The sequence below is a fragment of the Canis aureus genome, chromosome 27 (assembly GCF_053574225.1).
Source record: "Canis aureus isolate CA01 chromosome 27, VMU_Caureus_v.1.0, whole genome shotgun sequence".
In the NCBI taxonomy this organism is placed as follows: Eukaryota; Metazoa; Chordata; class Mammalia; order Carnivora; family Canidae; genus Canis; species Canis aureus.
Window position 1 is genome coordinate 32637765 of NC_135637.1, and position 23110 is coordinate 32660874.

At 42.2% G+C, this 23110-nt stretch overlaps 1 protein-coding gene across 6 annotated transcripts in view; it reads left to right on the forward strand.

The window, feature by feature from the left end:
- Positions 1–85: 85 nt before the first annotated feature.
- The window catches only part of SPECC1L (sperm antigen with calponin homology and coiled-coil domains 1 like), a 132066-nt gene continuing 109041 nt past the window's right edge, over positions 86–23110 (forward strand). For 2 of the 6 annotated variants that reach the window (XM_077874485.1, XM_077874492.1), the window contains exon 1: positions 86–220. The gene's annotated coding sequence lies outside the window, so the exon portion shown is untranslated. Of the gene's footprint in view, positions 221–763; positions 956–3462; positions 3574–18313; positions 18476–23110 lie in introns of those variants that run through there. The other 4 variants (XM_077874486.1, XM_077874488.1, XM_077874487.1 and 1 more) reach the window with 4 other exon arrangements.

A 23110-nucleotide genomic window follows, 5' to 3' on the forward strand; every position in this document is an offset into this window, starting at 1 on the left:
GCCTCGCAGCGCCTGCGCAGTCGGCGGCGACTGTCTGGGGCGGGACAGGGGCGGGCCGAGGGCGGGGGCCGCGAGGGAGGCAGGGCGGGCCGGGCGAACGGCGCCGTGGGGTTGGCTGCTGCCCTGAGGCCGGACTCAACGGATTCGGGCCGCGCCACCGGGCGAGCTCGCCGCCCGGCCCCATCCCGGAGCCAGCGAGCGAGCGAGGCGGCGCCGCGCGGTAAGAGCCAGGCCCGGGTCCCCTGAGCGCGCTGGCGGGCCTGTCCATCTCCTCAGCGCCGCCCGCGCGGCCAGGCCCGGGCGACCCCGCAGACCCCAGCGGGCCCGCGCCTGCGCCGTCCCCCGCCGGGGGCCCCCAGCCCGTCCCGCGCCTGCGCCGTCCCCCTCCCGGGCCCCCGGGCCGACCCTCGGGTCTGCGGGCAGCACCTGGCGGGGTTGGGGCCCAGGTGTTTCTGAGGCCCTCCGCCTGCTGGTCTCTCTGAGCCGAGGGGCTGAGCGTGACCCTCGCGCCCCAGGAGAGGCTGGGGCCGGCGCCCCATAACCCTGGCCCCCTGGTCCCCTTCCCCCGGCGGAGACTGCGCTCCCGGGGCCCCGAGGTCGCGGCTCGCCGAGCAGAGCAGCAGGGCCGCGGGCGGCGGACCCCGGGCCTCCCGCAGGCTCCGCTTCCGCCGGGCACGCGCCCCCACCCTCGCCCTGCGCCGTGGGGAGGTCGCCCTTAAGCGAGGCGAATTCCCTTTTTTTTTTTTTTTCCCCCCTTCTTGAGACCTGGTTACATCAGGTTGGCTAAGAATAATGTGCCGTTTTGTTTCGGGAATTTTGCATTTCCCTCAATCTGGCAATTGTGTGGGCATCCGTGGTTATGTTCAAGACCTTGTTCATTGTTGGGCACCTCTCCTGGAGACGACTAGGAAATAAAATCCGTTTCCACGTAGTTTCATCTTCCTTACGAGACCAAGTAAGAATTCCTGTGATCTTTCAAATGTAGATACAGAGAGCCTTGCTTTTTTGATGCTCTTGATAATTTGCCGGCTAGTACCGAAGCGCCCAGGAGAAATTCCCATAAATTCGCTGCCCTGTATTGATTCCTGGAAAAAGGTGTTGTAAAAGGAGCATCTGAAGCCACTGATTGTGTTTTCTAGGTTTACAACAGATTCAGGGAACTAAAAAATACTGCGGAGCCCAAGAGCATTCGCTGTCAGCCAGGAGATGTATCTTGAGATGAAATCAGAGCTTTGTAGACATCAGCAGACATCAGCATAACACATGTAGGTTATGAAATAGTCAAACCAATACTGACCAGTATATCTGTAAGGAGAAGTAGGGTATTGATCTGGGGAAAATGTTTTTCGGTAAAGAAATAGCTCACTGATCCAGTAATTTTTTTTTCCTCTTTAAAAAATACCTTCTTTCCCCCTTTGATTTAGTGTACACCAAGTAAGAGTCTTTAAAGACTCAGCAACCTTAGGCAGCTGGAGAATGTTTCTTTTTTTTTTTTTTTTTTTTAAGATTTTATTTATTCATGAGAGACACAGAGAGAGAGAGAGAGGCAGAGACACAGGCAGAGGGAGAAGCAGGCTCCATGCAGGGGAGCCCCACGTGGGACTTGATCCCTGGACTCCAGGATCACGCCCTGGGCCGAAGGTGGTGCTAAACCTCTGAGCCACCCAGGGATCCCCTGGAGAATGTTTCTTAACCTGCATATACTCTACGCATGTAGGAATCTTCTTGACATTAATTTTCAGTAAGAAAGTGAATATTGTGACATAGAAAAGCTTTAACCTTGCATTTTTAGGGTGGGTATCTCTACATCGTGTTGTCTTGCAATGAGATTTCTGTGAAGCGGAGGTTCTCTTTATAACCAGTTTAACACAGTATATCCTTAATTTTACGTGACTTAAATGATAGTATTGCCTCGGTTCAAAATTACTACCAGGGTTGGGTTTTCATAATGTATAAGACTTGTCATATAACTATATACATATTTATTTTTATTTTATTTTTATTTATTTATTTTTAAAAATTTTATTTATTTATTCATGAGAGACACACACAGAGAGAGAGAGAGAGGCAGAGACTCAGGCAGAGGGAGAAGCAGGCTCCATGCAGGGAACTCGACCTGGGACTCGACCTGGGACTCGATCCCAGGTCTCCAGGATCACGCCCTGGGCCGAAGGCGGCGCTAAACCGCTGAGCCACCCGGGCTGTCCCTGTTTTTATTTTTTAAAAGACTTATTTATTTGAGAGCGAGCATTCGGCAGTGAGTGGGGGAGTGGTGGCATAGGGAGAGGCTCCCAAGCAGACTCTGCTCTGAGCAGATACCTGGGCCTTGATCGCAGAACCCTGAGACCAGGACCCCAGCAGAAATCAAGAGTGGGATCCCCAACTGACTGAGCCACCCAGGTGCCCCAGACCATATACATATTTAAATCACATAGCTAACTTGTATTTAGGATTACGCAAACTGTCCAGCTCAGTAGAAGACGGATGACAGGGTATCAGCAGGCTAGAGACTCTCTTGGTTTTCTGGCTTTGGACAAATCAGTTTTCCTTTCTGGATCTTCCTTTCCCTATCTGTAAAGTGGGGGGTAGAGGGGTGGGGGGAAGAGACGGAAAGGAACTTGAGTTGTCACTTCTAACACTTAATGGATCCTTGTCTACGGAGTCCTCTTCAACTTCCAGTAGAACTGAATCTTCTTACCAGTTTTATGGCATTATTTGTGGTTTGTCAGCAAAGACGGGGAGTGAGAACAAATCTTGGAGACTGTCTGTCAGATCCATGAAAGAGAGTGTTGAAAACGGAGAAAAACAAGGACAATGTGGAGAGATTTTCACTAAACTAAATTTATTCAATGAAAAGACTGCCTTTTCTAAAAAAAATACGTCATTTTCTTGGTGTTGAAATTAAGCATCTTTAGTGAAATGATGGTGATACTAAATGGTAGTATATGGTGATTGTAACTAGCGAATGAATACAAGGTTGGTTGTTTTATCACAATAAGGTATTTTTAGAAATAAACAGAGCCTAAAATCTTTTGTTTTGCTATTGTTATTAGGGAGTTTAAGAAAAAGTTCCTGGGGCTTTTGGTGCTAAGAAGATTAAAATGTAGATTATTTTTTAAGAGTAAATATGAGTTTACTTTGTGGCCATCTGTCCAAATCTACAGACAACTGGGAAGTTTGTGTTATATTTGCTTAGTATTAAATATGTTAATATTCTGATTATTCTTTCCTACTGGATATAAAATGTCAGGGTATTTTTTTGTGTGTGTGCTTGTGCCAACAAAATAAGCCTAGGCAGGGAAATTCCTCCTGGTGGTTGGAATTGTTAGTGGTGAATAGACTAGCTGCTGAGGTAAAGAACCCCCATGGGGTTTCTCTGTCAGCTCAGAAATCTTTTAGTATTGTGGCCTTAGTGTTTTGCTGTGAAACAACATGAAATTAGACTTACAGATTGTATTTCAGATATGCCTAGAGGAAGAAGTGGCAGTGGTTTGTTCCAAAGTGAATGTAGCAGATGATCTTTGTGTCTGAGAGAAGTCTTTGAAATTCATCCTGGTGTGCTGTTAATACCAGGTAAGTTTTAGAGTCATTATAAATTTTTTTTTTTTTTTGCATTCACAAAACTGTAGTATATCAAAACGTATCAAACACATTTTAAAAGTGGCTCAGCGGTTTAACGCCACCTTCAGCCCAGGGCATGATCTTGGAGACCCGGGATCGACTCCTGTGTCGGGCTCCCTGTGTGGAGCCTCCTTCTCCCTCTGCCTGTGTCTAAGCCTCTCTCTCTGTGTGTCTCTCATGAATAAATAAATAAAATCTTAAAAAAAAAAGTCCTTTGGGTTAAAATGAGTAATTCAGTCTAATTCATAATTCTAATTCTTTTTTTTTTTTTAAGATTTTATTTATTTGTTTGAGAGAGAGCCAGAGGGAACACAGAGGGAGAGGCAGAGAGAGAAGCAGACTCACTGCTGAGCAGAGTGCCTGATGCGAGGCTTGATCCCAGGGCCCTTAGATCCTGACTTGAGCCAAAGGCAGACACTTAACCGCCTGAGTCAACCCAGGTGCCCCAGGATTTCATAATTCTAATTTTTGTGCTCAGAGGACTGATTGCTCTTTGCTGTCTCTAAATGCTCCATTTTCAAAGGATAATTGGGTAACTCCCAAAAGGAAATTTGTCCACTAGAAAAGAGTGCAGATCTGTCAATAGTGTTTTTCCTTACCTTTTCTCACATCATCAGTGTAGTTCTTTTCTGGTTAAATCCAGAGGTTTGCTCCTGCCTCTGTCTTTCCAAAATATATCTGTTCATAGTCACCCTACACCCTTACCACCAATTGTAAGTCCTTCAATGGCTCTCACTATCTTCATAATCAGATTTACTAATCCTTATCTTGGTATCCAGGACACTTCATCACTGGGCTCTGGCCTCCATTCTCATTCCCCCATCCCCCTTTTTTGGTACTTCACTGAGTTTTGCTAAATATCTCTTGGAACTTTAACTCTTTCCAATCTCCATGTCTCCCTCTGCTGGAATGTTCTTTTCTCACTTCATCCATTATCACCTTCATACTCACCTTAGATATTACCTTGCCTTTAAGGCATCCCTTGACCTATTTCCTGCATACTTGTCCAGCTCCCTGTCTAGTGAGGATTTGGTGCTCTCTGTTTTGTCTGTTCTCTCCACTAGCTAGTGACATCACAGTGCATAGCAGAGTATGTGGCTTGACCAGAGGTTGTTAAATCTGCTAGCTGTGCTATGTGCTAGACATGTCAGTGCTATCAAGCTATCAAGCTGGTAGAGATCACCCAGTCCTTGTCCTTAGGAGTTCCATTCCAGGTGTACTTGACCTCTTCAGCTATAAGACATCCCCCAGTTGTTCACACCAAATTTGCAAAGTCTACTTAGTTGTATCTTAGTGTCTAACTCAAATCTTATTTCTTGAAGGAGGGGACTATCTTCTTTCATATCTGCATTATAATCCAGAAACTAGGTGGGCATTATCTTTGTTCCAAGCTTTGGAAGGTAAACATGCATTTGTTCTCTATTGCTTCCTCTTTCCCCTTTGGATATCTTCCACCTTGGGTTTTTTGCTTTTGTTTCAAGTTGATGTGTTTGGACAGTAAAGGTTTAAGAAATCAAGATATTAAATTGCAAGTTCATCTGTTGTGCATATAGCCTAGGGAAAACACAAATGAGAAAGGGAGGGGCACCTGGCTGGCTCACTGGGGAGAGCATTTGACTCTTGATCCTTGGGTTGTGAGTTTGAAACCCATATTGGGTGTAGATTACTTAGAAATAAAATCTCCCCCCCTTTTTAAAAGATTTATTTATTTGAGAGAGTGCGTGCATATACGTGCGTGCACACAAACAGGGAGAGCAGAGGGAGAGAATCTTTAAGCAGACTCCCTGCTGAACACAGATTCCCCACTTGGGACCTCATCCCATGACCCATGAGATCATGACCCAAGCCAAAACCAAGAGTCTGATGTTTAACTGACTGAGCCACCCAGGTGCCCCAAAAATAAATCTTAAGAAAAAAAAAAAACAATAAGGAGGAAAGTACGTTGTCTCCTGTAAAAAGGCCCCATATTATATACTTCTTTTCTGAGTAACTGAGGTTATACAAAGAAAAATTAAAAAGACCCTGCTTAAGCTTAGCAAAGAGGCACGCAGAAAAGCTGGCAGCACTGGTAAGATTTATAAAGAAATACTGGTTAAAAATTAAAGTCCATTTCTTCCTCTCTCCCTTCTTATATTCTTGGAAAAAATCCCAAGGCAGCCATTTTCCATTTGTACCGAATTCTTGAGGTGGTCCATTGGGGCTCATTTTTTCCAGAATCATCACAATTGGGCACTTTCTCCCAAGAGATGCTCCTTTTCTCCTACATAGGAGAGAGCCAGTGTCCTGAGTCCCACTCCCTCTTTCCCTGGAGCTTCTCCTTGTGGTTTGGTTTTATCCTACCAGGCTCAATGATTCTTGAGCAGGACTTACTGGATTTTTCTTCTTGCACATTTTTCTTTTTAAACTTTGGTGAGTTTGAGCCAGTCTTAAATCTTCTCTCCCTTGTTCTTTCTTTTCTCCCTCTCTGGCAGTCTGCATTTTCTGCAGTCTCCATTGAATTGTTACAGTTACCCAGATCTGTTGTGTCTCCCCCGTTACCAATTACCTGCCTACCTTTTCAATCCTGGCTCTCTCCTTTTATTCTCGAAGCTTACCTCATTGCAGGTTTATTCAGCCTTGCCCAGTCCCCCTACACAAGGCCTCCAGCCTTGCATGTTTTTAGTCTTTGTTTTTTTTTTATCTCCTGTCCTCTGTGCCTCAAGACTTATCTCCCTTTCCTTCCCATACTCAATTCTTCATCATTCATGTATTCGAGTACAAGAATACCTTAGTGCTTGTATTCATTTGAATACATGACTGATGTATTCATGTATTTAATCATGTAGTCATTTGCAAACATGTATGTTTTAAAAAAAATAACAGGTTTATTGAGATATAATTCATATACCATAAAGTTCACCCTTTTCAAAGTGTACACTTCAGTGGTTTTAAGTATATCCTTAGACTTGTGTGTGGATCACCACTATCTAATTCCAGAACATTTTCATCACCTCAGAAGAAGACTTGTTCTGATTAATGGTCACTCCCCATCCTCTACTCCCTCCAGCCCCTGGAAATCCCTAATCTGCCTGTTCTGGGTATTTCATAGAAATGGAATCATATAGTTTGTGCTCATTTGTCTGCCTCCTTTCTTTAGCATGATGTTTTTAAGGATAGTATTCATTCCTTTTATGGCCAAATAATAGTTTATATTTTGTTGATTGACATTTGGTTTTTTTCCACTTTTGGCAATTATAAATAATACTACTGTGAACATTCATGTACAGGTTTTTTTTGTGGATGAATATTTTCAGTTCGCTTGGGTGTGTACCTCGGAGTGGGATCACTGGGTCATATAGTAGCTGTGCTAAACTTTTCGAGGCACCACCAGCTATTTCCCAAAGCTGCATCATTTTACATTCCCACCAGCAGTGTATGAGGATTTCAAGTTCTCTACCTCCTCATCGTTGTAAAGTTTTCAAGGTATACTTTTTTTAAAATGGGATTTTTTTTTTTTTTGACACTCCTGCTTCTTGTTTTCTTCACTTAATACTTCTGGAAATTCCATTAAATCAGCTAGTATCACTTTGACTCACTGTGATTAATGGCTTCATAGTAGTATTCCATAGTAAAAATACACCATTTAGTCATTCAGTTCAGAAGATATTTATTTAGTTTTCTTAAGTAAATCCTATTCCCAACATGGAGCTCAAACTCACAACCCTAAAATCAAGAGTCACAAGCTCTACTGAATGAGTCAGCCAGGTGCCCCATCAATTCAGCAGGTATCTATTAAGTGGCTCTTAAGTGCCCTGTACTCTTCTAGGCTCTGGGACAACAGCATTGAACAAAACCCCCTGTACTCTTAGAATTTACTATCTGATAGGGGAGTGTGTGAGAAGTCAGGAAATAAGTAAGTAATACAGATAGGGTTTTTTTAGTGCAGTTTGAGTCTGTGGCAGCTTTCTTAAAGATTTTTATTTTTTAAATTTTTTTATTCATAGAGACACACACACACACACACACAGAGGCAGAGACACAGGCAGAGGGAGAAGCGGGCTCCATGCAGGGAGCCCGACACGGGACTCGATCCTGGGTCTCTAGGACCACACCCCGGGCCGCAGGCGGCGCTAAACCGCTGTGCCACTGGGGCTGCCCTTGTGTCAGCTTTCTAAGTAGTGTATATGAAGTACCAAAGGCTAGAGATTAACCTAAATATTACAGACTGTAATATTTAATATTGCATTAATTAATAATAAGTTATTTTAATTAATAATTAATAATAAGTCTGTATTAATATTAATCACTTGGAGGTGGAAAGTAGAAACACTTTCATAAAGTAAAAAATAGAAAACAACCAGCTGTAAATGTGGATGTGGAGTTTTTCTGGGGATAAACTGATGGGTCTGAAAGGTCTTGGTAGCAAAGTTTGCTTTCTTAGAAGTAGGTTCTACACCCAGCATGGACCCAGCACAGGGCTTGAACTCACAACCCTGTGATCAAGACCTGAGCAGAGATTAAGTATCAGAAGCTTAACCTACTGAGCCACCCAGGTGCCCCAGTGTTTGCATATTTATAAATTGTGTCCAAGCCCTCTTACTCTGGTGATCAGTAATAGACATCCTTGACCAAAAGCCAGGTAAGATATATGTGTTAGAAGTTTTTCATGGGGGACACTGGTTGAGCATCTGCCTTTGGCTCAGGGCGTGATCCCAGAGTCCCGGGATCGAGTCCTGTGTCGGGCTTCCTGCGTGGAGCCTGTTTCTCCCTCTGCCTATGTCTCTGCCTCTCTCTCTCTCTCTCTGTGTCTCTCATGAATAAATAAACAAAATCTTTAAAAAAACCAGAAAAATAAAAAAATTTTTGATGGATGCAGCCAAGAGTTAATTTTGAGGGACATGGCAAAACTTCCAGGCCTATACAACAGTCTTATTTTCTTTCTGGATTTTTATGTATTTATTATATTGCCCTGTGAATTATTGAGGTTGTCTCTACAGTAAAGTCTACTCTAAATTATTCATGCTGATCCTTAGGGAAAATAATCTGGGTTATCTAGAGTTGTTAGGCCTAGAGGGAAAATGATGTCCTCTCCACAAGGACAGATTTATTTTGATGTGGAGCCTAGTTGGGCCTGCACTAACCCCTCTTGGTTCGCTCTAGAAGTAATGCAGTTAAAATAAACATTTCAGTTCTGATTTTGTTTTTTTATATTGGACTTGGAAATGAAGTTAGAAATGCACACTTTAGCTACACATTTACTCAGCCTTCCTGTTACCTATCCAGTTCAAAGGCTTGCTTGGCCAGACCCAGCTTGATCATAATGGAATGCAAATCATTTATTAATAACCAGAATTTCATTGTGATGAATAAAATGTTTTGCAAAAAAGTTTTTTGGCATTTCACTTACTAACGTTCCTTGTTTTTAAATTAAAAAAAAAGCAACCTTGAAGTTTATGTTAAAGTCATATTTCTGAAGGTGTAATATAGAATATAAAAGTCAGGAAGCTGTGTAGCTGTATTGGGATTCTTTTTTTTTTTTTTTTAAGATTTTATTTATTTATTCGTGAGAGATACAGAATGAGAGAGGCAGAGACATAGGCAGAGGGAGAAGCAGGTTCCATGCAGGGACCCTGATGTGGGACTTGATCCCAGAACTCCAGGATCACACCCTGAGCTAAGGCAGACGCTCAACTACTAAGCCACCCAGGCATCCATGTACTGGGATTCTTTATTTTTGTTTTTAAAGATTTTATTTATTTATTCATGAGAGACATAGAGAGAGATCAGAGTCATAGCAGAGAGAGAAGCAGGCTCCCTGTGGGGAGCCTGATATGGGACTCGACCTCAGGACTCTGGGATCACGACCTGAGCCGAAAGCAGATGCTCACCCACTGAGGCGTCCAGGCGTCCCTATACTGGGATTCTTAATCACTTTCTTTCCTGCCTTTGCTCTGACTCCCTCTCCCATCATACATGTGCTTAGTTGGGTTACATTCCCAAACTTTATTTATAAAACTAATTTAATTCATAAGTTTTATGTAGTCTCTGTTAATAGTAGTGTGGAATCTGATGAGCATCTATAACAGCAGAGCTGAAAAAAGCATACATTTCTTGTGTACCTTTCATGAAATATGGTCCTCTCACAACACATCTTGAGGCAGTTAGCACAACTATTATTTTCCTTAATTTTATAAATGAGGAAATGAGATTAAGAAGACAGAGGTAACCGGTGGCCAAGCTTGGATTTGAGCCAGGTTTCTGACTAAAAGTCTTAGGTTCTTGTTGTTGTATTATGCTGCCTTTCAACTAGAATACATTTGTCATAAGGTTGAAGAAACGACAGTGCTATTTATTTAGCCTGGAGAATGGAAAACTTAGGTGGGCATTGTTTCTCTTGTAATTGAAATATTTGATGGAATTTATTTTGGTTGCTTTCGCAGGTATTCTGGTAAATGGTAGTTCCCATTTGCACTGACATTTGGCTACATAAACTGCCCAAGATTTGTAGGAGCTACCCTTTTCCAGTTACTACCTAGTAACAAAGGGTGTGGGATGTCAAGGGTTGATGGGTAGGGGGATTAAATTAGATGTCTGACCTGAGTCCTCTCTCCTCTCACTCTCCTTTGCTTCCTCCCTCAGCATCCTTACTTGCCTGACCTCTCAGTTGGGCCTCCTGTCTTCTCTTTCTTGCCTCTTTTTCCTTAAGGCACTCAGAGGCAAGTTTTAAATGTTGGATGATCTCTTGATAAAATTTAAAGATAATTCTGGGGATCCCTGTGTGGCGCAGCGGTATAGTGCCTGCCTTTGGCCCAGGGCGCGATCCTGGAGACCCGGGATCGAATCCCACGTCGGGCTCCCGGTGCATGGAGCCTGCTTCTCCCTCTGCCTATGTCTCTGTCTCTGTCTCTCTCTCTCTCTCTGTGTGTGTGTGTGACTATCATAAATAAATAAAATTTAAAAAAAATATAAAGATAATTCTGTTTGCCTATTTCATTTTTCTCACATTTGGAATATATCCTCATTATTATTTTATTTTACTTTTTTTTTTTTTTTTAAGATTTAATTTATTTGACAGCACAAGCAGGGGGAGCGGCAGAAGGAGAACAGATGCAGGACTCAATCCCAGGACCCTGATCATGATGTGAGCCGAAGGCAGAGACTTAACGGACTGAGCCGCCCAGGCGCCCTATTTTATTTCTTTTTTTTTTTTTAAGATTTTATTTATTCATGAGAGACACACACATACACAGAGGCAGAGACACAGGCAGAGGGAGAAGCAGGCTCCATGTAGGGAGCCCGACGTGGGACTTGATCCTGGGTCTCCAGGATCACACCCTGGGCTGAAGGCGACGCTAAACCGCTCAGCCACCCGCTGCCCTATTTTATTTCTTATAAACATTTTATTTTGGGGGCCACTGGGTGGCTCAGTGGGTTAAGTATCCTACTTGTGATTTGCCTCAGGTCATGATTTTAGGGTCTTGAAATCGAGCCCTCCGTCAGACTCTAAGCTCAGTGAAGAGTTGATTTTTCTCCTCTCTCAGCTCTTCCCCTCCCCCTACTTGTATGTACTCTAGGAATAGTAGTAGAAAAAATTATAAATTCCAAATTCATACTTTACTGTCACTTTATTTAAAATGATACGGAAGGAAGGAGGGGAGCCTGCCTGGCTTAGTGGAGCATGTGACTTGATCTCAGGGTTGTGGGTTCAAGGCCCATGTTGGGTGTAGAGATTACTTTAAAAATAGAATTTTTTTTTTTTTTTTTTTTTTTTAAGATTTAATTTTTTTTTTAACTGGAATTGAAAATTGAAGAGTGGATACTGGTATGGTAGGCTAAGGAGAAGTTTATTATGTAAGTATGAGATTCTCTCATGAAAAGCTAATTCAGTATTTCTCTCTCTTTTTTTTTTAAGATTTTATTTATTTATTTATGAGTTACAGAGAGACAGAGAAGTAGAGACACAGACAGAGGTAGAAGCAGGCTCCATGCAGGGAGCCCGACATGGGACTTGATCCCGGGTCTCCAGGATCACACTCTGGGCCGAAGGCGGCACTAAACCACTGAGCTACCCAGGCTGTCCAGTATTTACTTTCTCACTCAAGGTTTCTATCCTTGGAGATATGTACCCAAGGTTCTTACCCTATTTTGTTCCCAGTTGTAAGTGATTGTGCAAAATTTTATATAGAAAAAGCTACATAGGCGCTGTGTTTGCCTGGCCAAAGGAGTTATATACTGCAGATGGGCAGAGGGGGTGGGTGGTAAGCAGTAGTAAGTTCCGTATTGGCGTGAGTGAATTTTGAGAAAGAATCATTAGAATTCTTAGTCACTGTACATCTTTGAGAGTAGTTTCGAAGATTAGTGAGGTCAAGAAGAAAAAGACCTGTTATCTCAGACAGCTGATGAATTTGCATAGCAGTTATTGGTTTCTTTTGTCTAAGTGCTTAAAAATTTTTTTGTCAGAAGCCCAAACTTTAGGTATTTGTTCCATGATTAAGTCTCTGTGCCATGCTGTGTCAGAAGCTCGGCAGATTTCAGATAGCAAGGTAGCTGAACTGAAGAAGAGATTGGGAGATGAGCAAGTGAGAAAGTGAGCTAGGAGAATTCTCCTGCAGAAGTACCATACAATGGTTTTTAAAATAACTAAAGTTATCCTTATCTCACTGCTGTCTGGAGCCTTTAGAGATGAACCATTGTGAATATCTGATATCTAGCTAACTGAGGTTAGTGTAGGAACTTCCCATTTCTGCTGATGTCTGATGATAAATCAGCCCTCCCAGATCCATTGGAAGGCTTGTGAAGAGTGAGAAGGAGGATCCAACTTTCTTTCTTTCTTTTTTAAGATTTTATTTATTTGAGACAGAGAGAGAGAACATGAGCAGAGGGGAGGGACAGAAGGAGGGAAAAGTAGACTTCCTGTTGAACAGTAAGCCTGAGGAGGGGCTTAGTCCAGGACTGTGGAATCATGACCTGTGCCAAAGACAGAAGGTTCATTTGGTGTAGGGGCATCTCTGATTACTAGGTATCACAGAATCTGCCTCTTGATAACTTGTACTCACTAGTCCATCCTGTTCCTTTCTGGATCTTTTCAAATTTGAAAGCAGCCATATTTTTTAAACAACCTACTGAGTTGAAAGTCTCTCTCTCTTTGACTTATTTCCAGAGCGCTATATATATCAGAATTTGGAGACTCCCATTTTCTAAATTGGGAGTAAGATGCTGTGACATTTGTATGAGAATCTGTTGTTCTTAATATCCGCTACTAGTAAGCTTTTACTGAAATTCAGTTTGCTAATGTCATGTAGCTGTGTTCTAAAATTTTACTTTTTAAAAAATTGGAATGAAACAAACATATTTTACATATTCTATTTTCTTTTGTTTCTAAAGATTTTATTTATTTGAGAGAGCACACGTGCACATGAGAGGGTGGGAGAGCAAGGTGGAGCTGGGCGCAGAGGGAGAAGCAGACTCCCTGCTTAGCAGGGAGCCCGACGCAGGGCTCTATCCCAGGACCCTGAGATCAGGACTTGAGCTGAAGACAGATGCTTAACCGATTGAGGCACCCAGGCACCCCTCTATTTTCTTAATACCCAATTGGCTACGTTATATTGAAATTCTGACCTGTAATTGAGCTTTATTGCTTGAACTTGCAAAAATTACTCATGCAGTGAAGAAAAACAGTATGATCCTGAATTGGCAACAGCAAAACCAGTGTAATTGAGTTATATGGTGTATCTCAGCATTTTAACAAGGAAGTATGTACCATGACATTTTGAACTCAGAAGGAAGTGCTTTCCCCGCTGTTTTCTCTTTTTCCCTCTTACGTCCTTATCCTACCACTAATGAGTGAGCCGAAGTTTTACATTGTTACAGGTATGTCTTAGAACAGAGGTGAACTGTGTAATAGGTGGTTAACTGGCCTGTCTAGAAAGAGTTTACTAGGATTTACTTATGATGCATGTCCTTTTCAGCCTTGATTTTTGTCTGTTTTTGGGTGTTTGGTTTCGTCCTCCATAATAGTTATTAAAAGATATCTTTAAGGTACTTACTTACCATGCCTTGCCTCATAAATGGGCATTTGCATCCTCAGCGAGACCTGGGGGAGCAGTCTGTATACAACTGCCATCTGAAGTTGTGTTGATAAGTGCTGGAAGAGTTATAGTCTAAGTCATGAGGAGGGGGAGACCACGTGTGAGTTTTGGTATTGGTGCTGCTATAGGTTCTCTGAGCTAGACCTTGAGGTGACTTGAACTACGCTCATCCTTTGAGATTGGCTTTGAAGGAGGAGGCACTTTCAGTGAATGGACATTGGAGTTGGAGGAAGAACATACCAGTTGGTGGGAGCTGCATGAATAAGGCAGAGGTGACCAGCACTGGTTTTATGAAAATGAAACAGACCAGCTGCTCTAAACTTAGGCTGTTTGGAGCAGACTCCCAGAGAGTGGTTTTGAAATTAGGTCAGGCTATTTTGTCGAGGACTGATGTGAAGCAAGGGGATTCGGACTTTTAATGTTCTCGCTGAGTATGGCACAAGACTTCTACCGATCTTTTTTGTCATGGTTCACTTTGTATATTATTCCCTTTGCTTCCTTCCCTACTGCTACCCTTCCCCACTGCTGCCTTTCCTTTCCTCCCTATTTGAGGATCTGTGTGCCAAGCCTGAAGTTTCCAGAGAAAATACAAATGCCCAATTACATTTGAATTTGAGATAAATAGCAATTTTGTTGTTTAATTGTGTACTGAATGTTGATAAACTAGTGTGAAGTGAGTGCTGTGATAGAAATACCAGAAGTCATTTGAGCTGAATCTTTTTTAAATTTTTTTTTTTTTAATTTTTATTTATTCATGATAGGCACACAGTGAGAGAGAGAGAGGCAGAGACACAGGCAGAGGGAGAAGCAGGCTCCATGCACCGGGAGCCTGACGTGGGATTCGATCCCGGATCTCCAGGATCGCGCCCTGGGCCAACTGCAGGCGCCAAACTGCTGCGCCACCCAGGGATCCCTGAGCTGAATCTTGATATGACATGTGAGCAGTTATTCCTCAGGCAAGAAGATGGTAAAAGGCTCTCAGGGATAAGGAATAGTAGGAGTAGAAGTGTGGGTATTTCAAAGAGCATGGCTATGTTTGTGTGTAAAATGGGAAACCAGGTCGGGAAGGTGGATGGGACCCAGGGTCTGGAGGGATGTGTATTGGTCACTGGGGCGTTTGGTCTAAGGCAGTGGGGCATTACTTGACGGGAGTAGCAGAGTGGGCTTTGTACTTCAGTATGGAAAAACAGTTGTTTCTCAAACAGGAGCATTGCAGGCAGGGAGGTCAGAAGGCTGTGGTAGTTGTGAGGCTATATGTTTTCCCTGACACAGTAAGAGACTGGAGCAGGGCTGGTGGGGATGGAGAGGAGAGAATGCTGTAAGCCCTACCTACCATTGGTTGCCAAGACATGTCCTACCATAGTTAAACGTTTCCAAACATAGAGTACACCCAAGGCACTCTGTAGTCTCACTGTACAGGCCACCCCTTGAGATAAAGAAAGACAACACAGGGAGTTGCCCAGCTGTTGTGGAGAGGTGGAGGTTTGGAGTCAGACCTACTCAAATCCCTGCTGTTACACTTCCCAGCTGTGAAGGCTCAGGTTACCCTTTTTACAGTGGACTGACGATCATACCCATCTCCTTAGGTGAAGGAGAATTGAATGAAATGTGTGTGAAATTTCCAGCATAGTGCTTGTCATATAGTTGGCCCAATAGGTTTTACTTTTCCTTCTTTCCCTCTTGCCAGTGAGGTTTCAGAGGGATGGGAGAATGATGGACTTTAGCCATCCATTTGGGGTTATCAGTTTTGACCAGGGAGCAAGGGGACTACAGAAGGAGATACAGGTAAGCAGTGAGGCCCTGTGGCTCCTTTCCACATTTCATTCTGGGAGATCACAGACAGCCCTTCTTTGAGTTATCTGTCCTTTCCCAGGGAATGTGGATGGAAATCCAGGGGAGTAATAGGCCTGTGGCAGAGACATTTCCTTCCTGTCAGCCAATTCTGTTGAGTTGGCTTATTCAAGTCAACAGAATGTCTGTGCAGATATGGCCCTGTGTGTGGTAAGGTACAGAAAGATAGAGATCTTCCCTTTCCAGGTTTAAACCAATCCCGGTACACCTAGGTTTCTGTCTTGGCACTATTGATATTTTGGCTCATGTGGTTCTTTGTTGAAAGGGACTGTTCTGTGCATTGTAGGATGTTTGACCATCCCCGGCCTCTACACACTCAATGCACCTCCACCCCATCGTGACAGCCAGAAATGTCTCCCAACAGTCCCATTGGTCCCCTATGGGGCAAAATTGCCCACTATTGAGACCATAACCTTTTTTTTTTTTTTTTTTAAAGATTTTATTTATTCATGAGAGACACAGAGAGAGAGAGAGGCAGAGACATAGACAGAGAAGCAGGCTCTTGGTAGGGAGCCTGATGTGGGACTCGATCCTGGGACTGGGATCAAGCCCTGAGCCAAAGGCTGACGCTCAACTGCTGAGCCACAGGCGTCCCGGAGGCCACAACCTTATATTCAGTAGACACAAAGAAAAAAGGACTCCTTAGTATTTTTACTAAATTTCATTTTATAGAACTATAGTTTTATCTAACTATGAAATGCTTGTTGAAAAAGATTTCATTTTTATTAAACCATATTGAAATTCTAATTTTTTTTTTTTTTTAAGAAGGGGGTTTGGGAGAGGGGTAAAGGGAAAGGGAGAGAAAGAATCTACAGCAGTCTCCACACCTAGCACCAAGCTGGATGCAGGGCTCGATCTCACAACCCTGAGATTATAACCTGAGCCAAAATCAAGAGTCAACTGTTTAACTGACTGAGCCACCCAGGTGCCCCATCTAATCTATTTTAACTTGTTTAGTTTAGAAAGACTTCCTTTATGCTATTAACAAAACAATTCTCAAATCTAAATTATTGGTTTTTTTAGTTGAGCATTTAGGAACTTTTTTTTTTTTTAACGGTTTTATTTATTCATAAGAGACAGAGAGAGAGAGAGAGAGAGAGAGAGAGAGAGAGGCAGAGACACAGGCAGAGGGAGAAGTAGGCTCCATGCAGGGAGCCCAATGTGGGACTCGATCCCGGGACTCCAGGATCACGCCTTGGGCCGAAGGCAGGCGCCAAACCGCTGAGCCACCCAGGGATCCCCTGTTTTGTTTTGTTTTTTAATAAGTTTTTCCGTATAATTTATATACAACAGAATGCTTCCATTTTAAATATACAGTTTGATGGGGTTTGAAACTGTATACAGCCATATAAGCAGCACCCAGTACAGATACACAGTATTTTCATAACCCCCAAAAGTTCCCCTTATATCTTGTGCAACTTACTTCCCCTTCTTCAACCCCCGGGCAACCGCTGATCTGCTGTCACTATAAAGAAGTGTGCATTTTGTAGAATTTCATGTAAATGGAATGTATCAGGCTTCTTTCTTTTTTAAAGATTTATTTAGGGCAGCCCCAGCGGTTTAGCGCCATCTTCAGCCCAGGGTGTGATCCTGGAGACCCGGGGTCAAGTCCCACGTCAGGCTCCCTTCATGGAGCCTGCTTCTCTCCCTCTCCCTCTGCCTGTGTCTCTGCCTCTTTCTCATGAATAAGTAAAATCATAAAAAAATAAAATAAAATAAAAAAGATTTATTTATTATTTGAAAGAGAGAGCGCACGTGAGGGAGAGGGCAGAGGGAGAGAAAGATAAAGAGAAAATCTCCAGCAGACTACCACCCAGCTGAGCAGGGAGCCCAATGCTGGGCTCAGTCTCGTGATGCTGAGATCACTACCTGAGCAGAAATCAAGAGTTAGAAGCTCAATGGACCGAGCCCCCAAGGTGTTCCCCAGGCTTCTTTTATTTATCATAATGCTTTTGAAATTCATCCAGGCTGTTCCATGTTATCAGTGGATTCTTCCCCTTTTTTTGCTGGGTTTTATTTTATTATATAGCTATGCCATAGTTTGTGCATTCTCTTGTTGACAGGCATTTGGTTGTTTCTGATTTGGAGGGTTTTTTTTTTTTTTTTAAGATTTTATTTATTTATTCATTGGAGACACAGAGAGAGAGAGAGAGAGAGAGAGAGAGGCAGAGACCTAGGCAGAGGGAGAAGCAGGCTCCATGCAGGGAGCCCGATATGGGACTTGATCCCGGAACTCCAGGACCTCGCTCTGAGCCGAAGGCAGACTCTTAACCACTGAGCCACCCAGGCATCCTTGATTTGGAAGTATTGTATGTATTTTTAAAGAGCTGCTGTGAACATTTGTGTATGTCTTTGTGTGCATATATGTTTTATTCTTTTCAATAAATACCTGGGGCGGGAATTACTGAGTAATATGGTAAGTATGTATTTAAATTTATGAGAAACTGCCAAAATGTTTTCCAAAGTAGCATTACTGTTTTATACTTCTAACAGCAATGTGTGAGAGTTCCAGGTGTTTACGCCCTCACTGACCTTAGTCTGTCTCTTTCATTTTGGTGGTTCCAGTGAAGTGGTTCAAATCTCAAATTTTAAGCTTCTTTTTAAAATTAATTATTTATTTATTTAAATTAAATATTTATTTATCTATTTTTAAGTAAGCTCTACCCCCAGTGTGGGGCTTGAACTCACAGCCTGGAGATTGAGAGTTACATGTTCTGACTGGGTCAGCCGGGCATCCCCTTAAGTTTTGTTTTGTTTTGTTTTGTTTTGTTTAGATTTTATTTATTTATTTGACAGAGAGCACGAGTAGGGGGTGCACAGAGGGAGAGGGACAATCAGATTCCCTGCTGAGCAGGGAGCCCGACTCGGCTGGATCCCAGGACCCCAGAATCCCTACCTGAACTGAAAGCAGACACTTAACTGACTGAGCCACCCAGGTACACCCCCCACCCCCTTAAGCTTATTTTTTATTTTTTTTTCAATTTTTTTTCTTAAGCTTATTTTTTAAAGGATTTTTTACACTGTTACATTTGAACAATTTGTGAAATGCAAAGAAAAGCTTTCATTTTGTGTTTTGGATCAGAGTTTGTTATAAATGTAAAAATATATCAAATTGATGTTTTTAATTAAAAATAAGGCTGATGGTTTATTTTATGAATATAACATTGTGCAGTTGTGTAACTGCCTGCCAGAACTCCAAGCATAAAGCCATGGCTTGAAGGGGTCCTGAATAAACGTTTTCTTTTTGTAAATATTCGCAAACCTTGGGTTAGGAGGGAATGGCCAGAGGAGACAAAATTTTTTGCATTCTGGGAATTTGAACTTTGGGAGCCAATTTGTTTTGGACTAAATCTGGAAAAATCATTTGTGTACTGTAGCCAGAAATTCTTTTAGGCTGTCCTTTTCCAGCCTTCTCACTTGTCTGGAATGTTAAGTATTGTCAGTTTAACGGCCTTTCAGCAGTTTATATTAAAAAAGAGAAATCTCCAGAAATGGATCTGAAGAAGTCTTGGTATAAGATTAGGTTTTTTTGAAAAGAGAGAGGCAAACCAAGAACAGACGCTAAACTCTAGAGAACAAACTGATGGTTATGGGTGTGTGAGGGGGTGTTCAATAGGTGATGGTGATGAAGTAGTGCACTTGTGATGAGCACTGGGTGATGTATGGAAGAGTTGAATCACTATATTGTATACCTGAAACTAATATTACACTGTATGTTAACTAACTGGAGTTTAAAAAAATTTTTTTGGGGGGAGTCCCTGGGTGGCTCAGCGGTTTGGCATCTGCCTTTGGCCCAGGGCGTGGGAGTCCCGGGATCGAGTCCCACATCAGGCTCCTTGCATGGAGCCTACTTCTCCCTCTGCCTGTGTCTCTGCCTCTCTCTCTCTCTGTGTCTCTCATGAATAAATGAATAAAATTTTGTTGTTGTTTTTTTTATCTGGCAAGCAATAAAAAGGAGAAGATTTATGGTTCTAAGTTTGAAAAATCCAGGGAGCTTCTAGTTTCTAAAGATTTCCTTGTGTTAAATCTTGTAGAGTCATAGAAATCATAAGTTAATACTAGTGGGCTTCTCTCTGGCCGAAACCAAATGGACATAGAGTTGTGCCTTTGAATTTTTGTTGCTGATAATTAACTCCTTAGTATCCTATCAGCAGCTGTGGTTTAATGAGAAGAGCTCAGACTTTGGGCAAGCTATTTACCTCCCTGACCCCAGTTTCTTCCTCCTTTCCAGCCATGTAGGCTGATGATGAGAATCAGGTGTGCTGGTGCAGTGCTGGCCTTTCTTTTCTTTTCTTTTTTCTTTTCTTTTTTTTTATTTTTTATTTTTTTTAGTGCTGGCCTTTCTTGTTGGCCAGCTGATGGCTGATGGTCTCCAGGCAGCTGCTTATATTTATTATTTTTTTAAAGATTTTTATTTATTTATTTATTCAGAGAGAGAGAGAGAGAGAGAGAGAGAGAGGCAGAGGGAGAAGCAGGCTCCATGCAGGAAGCCCAACATGGGACTCCATCCCAGGTCTCCAGGATCACACCCTGGGCTGCAGGCAGCGCTAAACCGCTGCGCCACTGGGGCTGCCCAGCTGCTTATATTTAAACACCAGCAACACCAACAAAGTATCTCTACCACCTCATGACTCTCCCTTTAATGAAGCTAAAGTTTGGAAAGGTCTTTATCCTTCATCTCCTCAATTTTTTATCACATTCCACTGCAGTCTGACTTGGCCCTTGACCTTCCTTTTGGGCTGTTTGCCCTTCTTGCTGTCAACTCCTTATGGCTAACTTCAGTATTCACTTGGGCATGGCTGGTCAGTATAGCCTTTGTCCTTTCGATGCCCCCTCTGCAGAGCATGGCCAGATGGAAAGGAGAAAGCTGGGAGGGGAAGTGAGGGGAAATCAGAGAGGAAACTGTTTTTCTCTTCTTCTGTGACCATAGGGGTGTTCAAGGGTGGTATACCCCTACGCTAAGGAGAGGACACTGGGGCAAAGTTGTTTCCTTCTCAGGGTTGAAAGTGGAAGTAGAGGAAAGGTGGATCTGAATGCCACATTTCTCCCTCAGTAAATCGTAATGTGGGTCATTGATTTCTGGAAACAATATCATAACAAGACAAACTACCATATTAAACATGTACATTAGTTGATAATCACACCCTGATTTTAGGCATGAAATAAAATCGGTGTGGGGCACCTGGCTGGCTCAGTCAGAAGACCATGTGACTCTTGATCTGGGTTGTGAGTTCAAGCCCACGTTGGGTGTAGAGATTACTTAAATAAGTAAAAAAGCTTTTTAAAATCGGTGTTAAAAATGAGAAGATATTGTGTTACAATAAAAATAAACATTTGAAAATTGTCAGTAGGCATTATAATTGTCAGCTGCTTAGTAAGCATTGTATTTTGGCCAGTAATGGACTTTTGTATGTGGATTCAGACTAAGCAGAGAATTGTATATCCAAAGACATTTCACCGAGGCTTCTTTCCTTCCTCTCTCTGTTTCATGCATCTTGCTTACACGCCCACTTGCACATGTGACAGGGCTCACGCTTTTCCTCTGAGTAAGCCTTGACTTTTTCAATGGACTCTCACTCGAGGTCCATAAAATGTGTACATTTAAATGTACTTTTTTCAGCATGTGTCATAATTCAGGAAAGAAGGGTTAGAAACATGTATGTGTTGAGGAATTCAGAGTTGTATCAGTCTGTTGCATTAGGACTTATCTAATTAAAACATTTCTTACTGAATTTGTTTTCAGCATTCTATTTGGTTTTTGTAGGCCACGTGGTATTTTCAGATTGGTTTTTGGTTTTGATTCATTTAGTAACATGTAGTTACTGACTCCAGTGTGGCTAGTTTCCTAAATTTCAGTTTTCCCTTGACTGTGTGATGCTTTTTCCTCAGTGTTTTAAGTCTGTACTTAATTTACAATTTTAATATGATCCCTCCATTTCAAATATGGAGTTTGTGAAATAAGAGAAAGAAATGTATTTAGATAGTTGGGGTTGAAAACCTTTTTGGATTTTTTAGTGGGATATTTATAGGCATAAAAAAAAATCATAGCTAATCAGCAGTTTCCTTTTTAAAAGTAGTTTTGATTCCTGGTTCTGAATGGTATAAATTATGGAATAAAATTTTTGGATTTCTGGGCAGCCCCGGTGGCCCAGTGGTTTAGCGCTGCCTTTGGCCCGGGGTGTGATCCTGGGGATCTGGGATTGAGTCCCATGTCAGGCTCCCTGCCTGGAGCCTGCTTCTCCCTCTGCCTGTGTCTCTGCCTCTCTCTCTCTCTGTGTCTCTCATGAATAAATAAATAAAATATTAAAAAAGAATTTTTGGATTTCTGAAAGATCTTAATCCATTCTCCTTGCCTTATAAACAAGGCTCACAGAATTTAGCATGACTTATCAAGGTCATGCAAACTTGTCAGGCTTGTGACGACAGTTCAGGTTTCTTGATTATCATTCTAGTGAACTCTCTACCATATATTTTCAATATTTCCTGATATATAATTTTCAGTGGGAGAAAACCAGAGGCAAGTGTTTGTTGACATCTATGTGCAATGGTATATAATTTAAGTAGTGAGTATAAACAGTCTTTAGTCATTCCTTATAAAGGGTTTCTCTTACAAAGTGTCTTTTGAATCACTGCTTTTACTTTAATAAGGCATTAGTCATACTTAGGGCATGCAGTGTGTTCTTCTCTACATTATGATAGCTCACATTTATCCCATCTTTACCATGGGCTGTCACTCTGCTAAGCAGTTTAGGTTCATTACTTCATTTAATCCTCTCAACATCCTTATAAGGGAGGTAGCATCAGCAGCCCATTTTCTCTATGAGGAAACTGAGATTTCAGAGAGGTTGGGTAGCTTGCCTGTGGATACAGATTTGTTAGTGCAAAGTAGAGCAGTCTCTGGGATCCTGATTGTTTTAAAGGAGCACAGATTTTTTAAAGTATCAATTAAATAACAAATTTAAATAGTTTTAAATAGCAATACATTTTGGAGAAAAAGAGGTTCTAATTAGAGGTGATTAGGAGGTGTTCAAAGGAAAAAGTAGTGACAGTGTTAAGATCCTGGTGTGACTGTAGAGGAGGAAGAGATAGAGGATGCCTCTGGAGTTGCCATCAAATTCCTGTCCCACATGCTGCCAGGGCTGAAGGTGCTTCTTGCTGAGGGAGGGGCCTCAGCTCTCCGGCAGTTCCCAAGACAGTGTCAGTATTCTCCATGCAGGGTGTATCCTTCATGATGCAGTATCATGACAGTTAAGGTAAAATTTCAAGGTCCTTTGGCATTATTTTTGAAACTTGATCGGTGTGCTCTTCATAGGTGGGTGGTTTCTGAATCACTGAGATAAAGTGCCACCCCTGATCTTGGGTTGTTGCACTGTGTTTCTGACTTCTGTGTGTTGGAGAAGTGAATTCCCCTGGAATGAGTGTATCAGGATTTTTGTCCTTTAAATTTGTCTATACATGTTATTTTGTCCAAGAACTCCATAGTTAGATTTTATCAACCCTTCTTAGAAGAGAGGAAACAGAGTTGCAAAGATACAGAGAGGAAGAGATCTGCCTGCAGTCACACAGCGTAT